We start from the raw sequence: 10,674 nt of genomic DNA on the forward strand, positions 1-10,674 counted from the left end.
TGAGGAAGTGGGAAGAGGACTCAGTTTATCTTACTGTTGTCATCACGCTGTCACGGTGGGTGCTCTGCCTTGCCACCCTCCCTGTGGGTCTCAGGCTAGAGCCTCTTAGAGAGGAAGCCTCTGTCTTCAGCCTGACGGTGGGAGAGATACAGCTTGAGTTAGTGGGTGAAGACCTGGTGCTTCTGATGGGATATTTAGGTAGAGAAGGGTATACAGTGAACTTTAACAGGTGAATGGAAAACAAACATTACTGGAGGAAAGCCCTGATCCAGTCATGGGAGTCTTCTTCCCTATCCATTTTCTGTCACTCAGTATGCATTCATTTAGTGTCTTCCTTGCACTTCTAAAAAGGACAGCAGGGATTCTGTGACCATCCTGAAGCCATTCACAATTCCTGTTTCAGGTGCTTAGAGACAAGCCAGGAGAACACTTAAGAAGTCATTGCATGATTAATCAGTTAACTAATTGTATTTGCATAAGTGGGATGGAGCAAAAGATAGTGCCAGAAGAGTGTATAAATAGGGAAATACATATTCTGGTGCTTGAGTGTGTATGTGGAATTAAGTTAACTAGACAAAGTTGGGGAGATGGGGTGCTGTGGGTGATGAGGGAAGACATTCCAGGCAGAAGGAGTAGGATGTTTTAAGGCTCTGTGGTTCAGAGGTCAGAAGAAAAGTGGCTCATTTAGGAGTGGAAAGGAAGTTTGTGTGGCCCAAATACAGTGAGCTGGTGGGAGAGGTGGGAGGGGTGGGCAGGAACTGTGTTCAGGGCCCCCAATGACAGGCTGAAGATCTGGGGAAGGACTTGATCCAGTGTGTTTTTCAAAAGGATTATTCTGCTTGTTGATGGAGAATTTATTGAAGGGAGAGTGTTTAACTGCTGTGTGGGTGTAAAATTATATAATCTTTCTGATAAATGATTTGGCAAAATATATCCAGTGCCTTTAAAGATTCAAAGCTTTTGGTCTGTTAATAGAAATTCTGTAGTTCTATCGAAAAAAGTAAAAAGCAAAACATGTTTATATACATGCATACTCATAGTTTATAGAAATTAAAAATTAGAAACAATTCAAAACTCAAATAACTATAGCAACAACTACCAATATTGATCTATTTGTGTTTTCAGCTCTTTATGTATGTTTACTTCTAGATTTCCTAATGATTATGTGAGATAGGTAATATTAGTGTTCCTATTTATAAAAAAATGATTTTACAGGGAAAGCACTGAGGGGTTAGGTATCTTCTCTGGGGTTCCAGCCTAGGCTGGCTGAGTCCAAATCCTGAGCTTTTTGTCACTATGTGAAATTGCCGACTGGCAGCCAGTTCAGCAGCTAGCAGACCAGAAGAGGGATTATTCTGCAGACTTGGAAATGGAGTCTGCAAAGACTATTTTATGACTTGGATAAAGTTTTTACCATGTAGTAATCAAAAAAAAAAAAAAGACACAAAATTGACTATGTATGTTGATCACGTAAAATAAAAGTTGTGTGTGGCAGGATTATTAATCTGTTAACCATGCCCACATATGGATGGTGATGTTTTCTTATTTAAACATAATAAATTGTATTTTCAAAACATTCTATGATATATAATATTTATAATCAGAAAGGTTTTTGAAATGAAGGAAAGAAAATGTACATCCATTGGGCTATATGCCCGATCTAGGGCAGCTCCGCATCCACGCCCAGTTTGGCCCGGTGAGCACCTGCGCTCCGAGCTCCGTTGGAGTTCTGCGTGCCTCGCCATAAAGCAGCACGAGGCCCAGAGTCCTTTCCTGCAGAGCACAGGCACAAGGATCTTAGCTCAGAGCCCACAGACAGGGAGAGAGAGAGAAGCTGTGTGAGGGCCCTGCTTCCAAGAGGACTGAAAGTGAAATTTGTGTCTATTGTACTCAGTACTGCTCGCATGAACTGTGCCTGTGACCCCTTCTGAGTACCTTTCTTCAGAGTATTACCCCAATCACACCTGTACTTAGCATGTGACTAATTAGTGCCTGCTTTCTTCAGTAGGCTTTAAACTCTATAAGAGCAGAAACTCCATTATTTTCTTTTCTTACCATTGAAAGTCCAATCTAGAGGCTGTATTTGGTGCAGAACTGCTGCTCAGTAAACATTGGTTGACGGAATGAGAACCCAGATCCCATTTATCTACAGGGAAAGGGAGGTTTTCCACATGCTGTTTTAGATCAGCAAAGGTGAACCTAACTCTAGGAGCTTCTGGTTCATGTTTATGTTTCATGTAGAGATATTGGGAGGCACGGCGCTAATTACTCTCCATGTTGTAGGCCAAAGAAGGCTTCCTGGAGGACTTGGCAGCTAAAATGAGTCTTAAAGGACAAGAAAACTAGCCACTTACAGCAGAGTGGGTTGAAGGGTGTTAAAACCCTGTAGGGGGACACTGAGATCTTCGAGGCCATGACGTGGGGAGCACCCAGGCCTTATGGGCAGGGCTTGCACGGATCCCCGCTGGCGGGAAGACCTCACTGCAGCGTCTGCCCCAGGCTTTGGCGCCAGGACTGCACTTACCTAATAAAGGGGAGGAGGGCAGGGGGTCTGGTGGGTGGGGAGGGGAGGAGAGCGGGTGAAGAGGTGGAGGGGGCACCACGCACCTTGGTGGTATAGCTCAGCAGCGCAAGGCCTCTCTGGGTCAGGGAACTCAGCAGGGCAGCAGCAGCTTGGGACCTTGAGGGCAAAGCGTTTATCTATTACCAGCAAATATGAGGGGGGTGTGGGGGCATGCAAAGCAGGCAGTCTGTAAATGGCTAAAAATCTGCTTGTTTGGGCCATTTTAAAAATAAATGGGTGAATAAAAACTTGACGCTGGCACCTGCCAGCATTTGAGCTGACAGATCTCAGTCTGCCGTGGAGGAGCCAACAGCCCACAGTCGGCACACAGAGCTCGCCTTTGGCTCCTCTCCTGCGGGCGCTCGGGGCAGCCTGGGTCCCGACGGCAGGTGGAGTTGGTGGGAATGGGGCCGTGGTAGCAGAGCGGGGCAGGATCACGCATGCGGGAGCCTTTTGTGTTGCTCTCCAGGATTAAAGCAGTATGGGGGTCACTGAAGGAGTTAAGTCCCTAACCATCTGCACTGTTCAAACTTCTCACGTGATGTAAATACTTAGCTTGAGTTGAAAATACTGTCCTATAGCCCAGCTACTCAAACACGTGGTCTACGGACAAGCGGGACTGCCACCTCTTGGGAGCTTGAGGCAAATGCCCTGCATTTTCAACAAAATGTCGGGTGACCCCTGGGCCTGTGACACTCAATGAGTCACTAGCCATGGAGTAAATGGCCATAGGCTTGTCTTGATACTTCAAATATACACTTATTCAGAAGATGTTCTAACTTTTTCATTTTCTTTTTGCACAATTTTTGCTATTCCCTTGGAGTTTTCTTTCCCTATGAATGGTTATTCATTCAGCCACTTCCCTGTGTCATGAGTATAAAATTCTTCAAACCGATTACATGTTCCGTGTCTCACTCTTGCCCTTCGTAGAGCCATCTGACCTGCTCTGAAGCAGTCTGCTTGCTCCTCTAGCCCGCCATGCGCCCTCATCCTGAAAGAGCCTCTCACAGCCATCTCGGAACACCTTCCGTTTGTCTCTTGCGCTGGGTTCTGTTTCCTGAATTCCCTAACTTCCTTTTCTTGTTTACTCCATCCTTCATCCTATAGATGCTTGAGAAATGAAATGTTTGGAATTTTACACCTGTATTCTAGTCTAACAATGGGTGGTCTAGTCTACCTCAACCTCCCCCCAGAGCTCTCAGACTTTTCTATCCTCACTTGAGTCTGCACAGTTCACGTCGTGTGCTTGGCTGTGGGTCTGTGTCCATCTTTGTCGCCGGATACTCAGTGGCTCGGATTGGTTTCCTAGATCGCCACAACGAAGTGTTATGAAGTGGGAAATTTGAACAACAAAAATTTGTTGTTCACAGTTCTTAAGGCCAGAAATCTGAGGTCAAGCTGTCGGTTGGGTGGGTTCCTTCTGAGGGTTGTGAGGGAGAATCTGTTCCACGTCTCTCTCCTAATTCCGGAGGTTTAAAGGCAGTCTCGGCATTCTTGGCCTTGTAGATAACTCATCCACATTTCTGCTTTCCTTCTCCCTGTGTGCATCTATGTCTGTATCCAAATATCCCCTTTTGGTAAGGACTCGATTTATGATGAATCAGAGCCTACCCTCCTGATGTCATCTTGTTTACACGTGCAAAGACCCAATTTTCAAATGTCACTTTATGGGGTAGTGTAGGTTAGGATTTCAACATTTTGTGGGGGACAAAATTCAAGCCATTATAACCCTTTGGAACTAGAAATTCAGTTCTTTTACTTCTGGGAAATTTTCTTGAATTGTGTCTTTGAAAAATCCCCTCTTTATTGTTCTTTTCTCTCTGAAGCATTTGTTATTTGGATCATGGAACTTGTGAAATGATCACTTAATTATGTCAACTTTTCCCCTATTTTTCATGTCTTTCTTTTTAAGTCTGTATCTTCTAATATTTTAATTTAATTTTTCATATTTTTCTGTCATATACAAACAATATCCCACCCACCCACACACTACTACTGTGTGTATAATTTCCAAGAGCTCTTTTTTATTCTCTGAATATTACTTTTTAATAGCATCCTGCTTTTGTTTCAAGATTGCACTATATTCCCTTTTCTCTCTGATGAGATTAAAGATATGATTTGAAGTCTTCTTTACCCACGATGGTGTGTTTATTCACTTCCTTTTCACTTCTTTGGTTGTCCTGGCATATTCTCTAGTTTGCTGCTCCTTAACCATCTTACATTTAGGAGTATGGAATAAAAAGCTGCACTGATATCCTGTGTGTTTATTCTGGGCTCATCGTCCAGTGCACTTCAGTCTTGATTGTCCAACACATTCTGAGTTCAGTGAGGAAAGGTTTAACATTACATTTAGTCCCTCCATTTTAGTATCTTTCAGGCATCAGCTGTATCTGGTGCTTGTTCTCTTGTGGCAGCAAGTCCCTAAGGATTCCCTCTCTCCAAGGAACCTCACCTCCTGGCATTATATTTCTGTGTGGTGCACTCATCTTGCATCTGGACAGGCCCGTGGCTCTCCTGAGCACTGTGTGGCAGAAGCCATGCGTGTAACTGCCAGCTCTCTGCCACATGCCTTTGCCCCTTTCACGTGGGTCTCTCAGAATGCTTGCTTAAGAAGAAGTCAGTCTCTGTGGAAGAATTTCAGCTAACTAGACTGCTCAGCCATGGTGAAGACAAGCCAGCCACACAGAGAGGCCAGCTGTGTGCAGAGAACAGCCTCTGGACATCCTCTAGCTGGCCAGTCATCCCGGCTGAAGAGCCAGGTATGTGAATGAGCCCTTCTTGGACATCAACCTACAAAGCCTCAGAGACTCTAGCCCAGCCGCCAACTGCCTTGACCACAGTTGAGAGCCCAGCTGAGCTCTGTCAGCCCTAGAATCTGAGGTGTACAGGTAGGTGGCTATTTCTTGCCACATACTGAGAAGTAGCTCGGTGCACACTGATAGGTTACAGAAACACCTCGTGCTCACAGGACCTCTGTTTTATTCCTCTCTGAATAAATCTCCGTTTTTCTGATGAGGTGGGGCAGAGGGAGTCTCCTAGATGATCTGAGTAGGGGTGGGAGTCTGAGGGTCTAACTGCTCCTTTAATTAGCATTTGAATGGCCCCTTTTCAGCCACACCTTCACCCTCACAGCCATCAGTTTTTGAACCATTTGGAAGTTCCGCAATTATTTCATGTTACTGCACAACTTCTATCACTGAAGCTTAAAATTCATCTCAAGTTTTCTAAGCAGTTACCCCATAGCCATCTGCTTTCTAGCTTCCAGAATTCTGTTTTTATTTTTCTCCTGATTTTTTTAACTCTGTGGTTTTGTGGCTTTTAAGGATTACTTAATTTTGGTGAAGTATCTTTAATCAGAAGTCCCTAGAAACCATTTTATTAAAGAGCATTACTCAGAGTAAACATTACAAGCAAAATAAATAGAACTTTTAGACAGATTAAAACAAGTTACTTAAAAAGAGGTACATTTGAAGGCTCACTTTATACAATTTGGGGCATTAGCTTCAACTAATGAAGATCCCAGAAGGACTAGTCCAGGTACCTTTTTAAGTCCGTACTTTTTTATAAAAGACAATTGTAGGTGGACAAAGGATGTGCTCGAAAGCGCCCTGCCTGGGATTCTGAACACATATTCCTTGAATTTATAATAAGACTTTGGAGGAATTTGGTGTGGCTCCTCCCCCCATGGGGTTGTCCTGTCCAGTGCAGGTCTGTGGCTCACATATACCTAACATCATACTCAGGAGTGATTTACTATCAAGTTTTGCTACAGCTTATTATGAAAGTATTTTTTCTGTCATGAGCAAGAAAAATAACAATTTTCTACTTCTTTCAAGATGTCACTTTTTTTGAACATAACTAAGTATTCTTAAATTTTAAGTGTCTTATTTTGCTTGTAAAAGCAATATGACTATTTACAAATGGTTCAAGAGAGCAGGGAAACTTGGAGAAGTTATAAAGGACACAATCTGGTAGCAAATAATTTAAGTAACATCAATGTCTTAGGATTTCCCTTTGATTTTTATGTCTAAAGATAGAGTTCTAGTTTTCTCAAGTATTTAATATGATTTAGTAAGGAACTCTTAAAACTTAGCTGCTAAGTGTGGTGTAACATAGTTATTATAAGGCTTAATTTTGAGTTAATTATCATAATATGGCTGTAGCATTCATACAATCCTCCAGAATCTCTGGGGAATGAAAGTGTTGCATTCTGCTGCCCCCTGGCAGACATTTGTTACTGGATATTGTGAACTTCCCTAAGGAAAATGAAAACGGGACAGAGGCTGCCCTACCCCCTGCAAGATAGAGTATACCTTTAGGTGTCCATCATCCTTTGAACAAATATTATTGCTGGAGGGAAATTTGTTAGAATTAGGGCTTTGCTGAAGCAGCAGCAGCCTGCCTCAATCCTTGTTTTCACTTTGTAACTGAGAATAATCAATATCCAATGAAACTGTAATAATCATAAATAATGTTATAAATAAAGATATATACTACCATCACTGATCTAGGCACTTTATCATAAATTCGGCCTGTGAATTATGAAGTTAAACACAGGTAGAGTTGAGGTCTATACACATTCTTAACGTTTCCTGGGATAAAGAGCACTTGAAACACAGACATCAAGAGAAGAAGAAAAGAGGAAACACAAGGAGCTGTTGGGGAGGGATATCGCTACCGCTGCACGGTCATCTTGCCCAAGTGAAGTTGCCGTTGGGGCATGTGAGAACTAATGTGTAATCCTCCACATGAGAACCAAATCCCTGTGATCAGAGATCTGCAGATTTACAAAGTGAGGGCAAAATTCAAAACCAAGTATTGCTGTGTCCTGTCTCCACTTGCTCTTTTTGCCAGTAGAGAAGCAGTAAAGCTACCTTAATGTTTACAGAGGAAGAGACATTTTTCAGATTGCCTAGGAGTTGTCTTAACAGATGTGTTTGTGGGGATTATTTACCAAGAAGTCAAGAGGGAGATGACCCAGATATGCCTGCATCTTGCATCTCACTTTTGTCTGGATGGTCCTGGGGCTGGGGAGGGGAGGTCACGTTGAGGGAGACCAGAGAAGGATCTGAGTTGAGTATCAGCCAGGGACTGTGTTACCTGCTCTGGTTTTTATTGATTTTCAGATAGAAAAAAGTAGTTTCTGTTAGGTTTTATTTCAGATGATCAGGTTCTCTTCCAAACTCACTGAATCAGAATCTCTGGGGATCAGCCAGGGAATCTGCATTTTAGCATCCTTTGATGATATTGAGGTGGAAGTAAATCTCGGTGAAGCATTCTTTGTTATACTGAGTATTTTTAATGGTTATCTGTTGGAATTTCGATGGCAGAGAACATCCATCTGGAACCTTATCAAAGACAGTCCGGTGGCAGGTTTCCTAGATTCTTCTCAAGCCTCCTTGGGCAAGTACCAGATATGAATCCCATTTGCCCATACTCACTGTAGGTCTACTTGTGTTCAAAAGGAAGGTAACTGGCAGTGCTACACAGAGTGGAGGCCCCCTGAGCATCAGCCTGAGCTCTTATTCCAGGAGCATCATCGCTGCCTTTGGCCATCTTCTGTCTGTGAATCATACGGCCTGGTCTCAGCACAGTGAGCAGAGCTCGGAGGGTCTGGCGCCCGAGTTCTCAAGCACTTCCTCTTGTGAGCAAGCCCTGCATTAAAGGACCTTTGCTTTCTTTCCCACACAGACAGACACATTGACCCAAATATGTTTCTGACTTCAGGGATTTTTGTTACCTGTTATGTGTTATATTTTCTATATTTTGTAATTTGTATATCGGATGAAAGATTTATTGAGTAAGGAGGCTAAACAAGATGATCTCTGAACCCACGTTTTGATTCTCAGACACGATTCACTTTGAATTCTTACAAATTAGAATACTTCTAAAAATTCTATGGATTCTGACCAGAGTCCATCTATAAGAGTCCTGACTAAAGGGCCATCTTTATAGATTCTTTTTCATTTTTTATTAATAGGCTTTAATCTGTTATAGCAGTTTTAGGTTTACAGTAGAATTGCACAGAAAGTACCCAATCCCCCCATATGACTCCTGCCCCACACTTTCCCCTATTATCAGTATCTTGCCCTAGTGTGGGACATTTGGTATATTTGATGAGCCAATATTGATAGATTATTATTAACTAAAGTATATAGTTTACATTAAGGTTCACTCTTTGGGCTGTACATCCTATAACTTTTGACAAATGTAGAAAACCATTATGGTATTTTACACAATAGTTTCACTACCCTAGAAATCTCCTGTTCCCTATTTGTTCATCCATTCCTTCCTTCTCCCTCAGAACTCCTGGCAACCCCTGGTCTCTTTACTGTCTGTAGAGTCTTAGGTTTTCCAGAATATCATGAAGTTGGAATCATATGGCACTAGCCTTTTTAGACGGCCTTCTCTCACTTAGCAACACGTATTTAAGTTTCCTCCATGTATTTCCTTGATAGCTTATTTCTTCTTATCACCAAATAATATCCCATTGTATGGAGCACCACAGTTAATCTCTTCACCTTCTGAGTGGTATCTTGGCTGCTTCCTGTATTTTGGCAATTGTGAATAAAGCTGTTGTAAACATTATCATGCAAGGTTTTGTGTAGATGTAAGCCTCAACCCATAAATACCCAGGAGAAAGATTGCTGGATGTCAAAGCCTTGGAGGAAACTGCCAAACTGTCCCCCAAAGTGGCCACACCATTTTGCACTCCCACCAGCAATGGGTGAGAGTTCCCATGGCTCCACGTTCTCATCAGCATTTAGTGTTAGTGTTTGGGATTTTAACCATTTAGTAAGCGTGTAAAACAACTCAAGTTGTCTGAGTTTGCTTTCCCATTGCCATGCGATATGCAGCAGCTTTTCATGCACCTGTTTGCGTTTGCTGTCTGTCCAGCTTCTTTGGTGAGCTGTGTTCAGACCTTTTGCCAATTTTTAATTTTTAGTTAACTGTGTGGGGTAAATTTTTCCAACTCTCAAGGGGAAAGGTGGCTACTGCACCGTGAGACTAAGGAGGGGTGTGTCTGAGTACAGGAGTCCCTGGTCCCTGACTTTCCTCCTTCTGTCCTGAATGCCTCTCACTCTGATAAGGATCATGCTGACGTGTTTTGCTTACCTTTTTCTTTTTTCCTCCATTTATTATGTGCGTAGTTTGCTGAATGTAGGACTTCATTCATTTTACAATCATTGAATGAATAATGGACACAGCATATTATTATATAGCTGCTGAGCACACGGAGTGAACCAGGATTTGTTTCCCTAAAATCTCAATTCCTAATTCTTCCTTATGACTAGCACTGTATTTCCAGAGTAAAAGAATAAAGTGACCCTTGATCAGTCACCCTTCACATGATCATTTAAATTACATGTCATTCTTCATGTTTGTGTCCTTTCTTCTGCCCTCAATGCCTCTTACCTGTACCTCTGTCTCAGCAGCGTGGGTGCTGGAAAGGTTGCTTCAGGCTTTTGAGGGGAAGACACAAGGCTGCCTTTTGTCATGATGGCTTTTGGGACGTATGAGGGAAGCTGCTCTCCGAGTGTGGGCAGAAATCACGTGCTGCCCATATGTTGCCTGCACTGGTAACATGTGGAGTTTGTGGGGTAGGTCTGCATGGCCAGTAAGAGAGTATTGTTTGAAGTTTGGAGATTTTATGTCTTCTTATATTTCTCTTACTAATTATTTAACCTCCAGAGGATTTACCACCATCTATCTTTCATTGTCTTGGAAAATATTTTAAAGTCACTTGAAAGTAGGACGTGGTGAATAGGTATGGTTAGAGTGTGCTAGAAAACCTGAATCCAGTTCAGTTTTTAGGAAATTTTTAAGTCAACTTGGATTAGGTGGTAATTATAAGGAAATAAATACTCTTCCTTTTTTTGTGGGTAGAAATGTTGGCAGAGCTTTTATTGACTTAATTTTTAAATATGAGTGCTATTCTGTTATTTATACCTAATCATGTCTCCTAAAAGTATTGCAAGAAAAAACATCTGGCCCAAATCCTATAGGTAAAATACTTCTATTCCTATTGAGAAGAGGAAAGACTGCTGAAGTCCACAGAGCTAAAATGGCACATGTACAAGTCATACATGTGCTGGGACAGGACCTCAAAT

The sequence above is a fragment of the Manis pentadactyla genome, chromosome 6, assembly GCF_030020395.1.
Source record: "Manis pentadactyla isolate mManPen7 chromosome 6, mManPen7.hap1, whole genome shotgun sequence".
In the NCBI taxonomy this organism is placed as follows: domain Eukaryota; kingdom Metazoa; phylum Chordata; class Mammalia; order Pholidota; family Manidae; genus Manis; species Manis pentadactyla.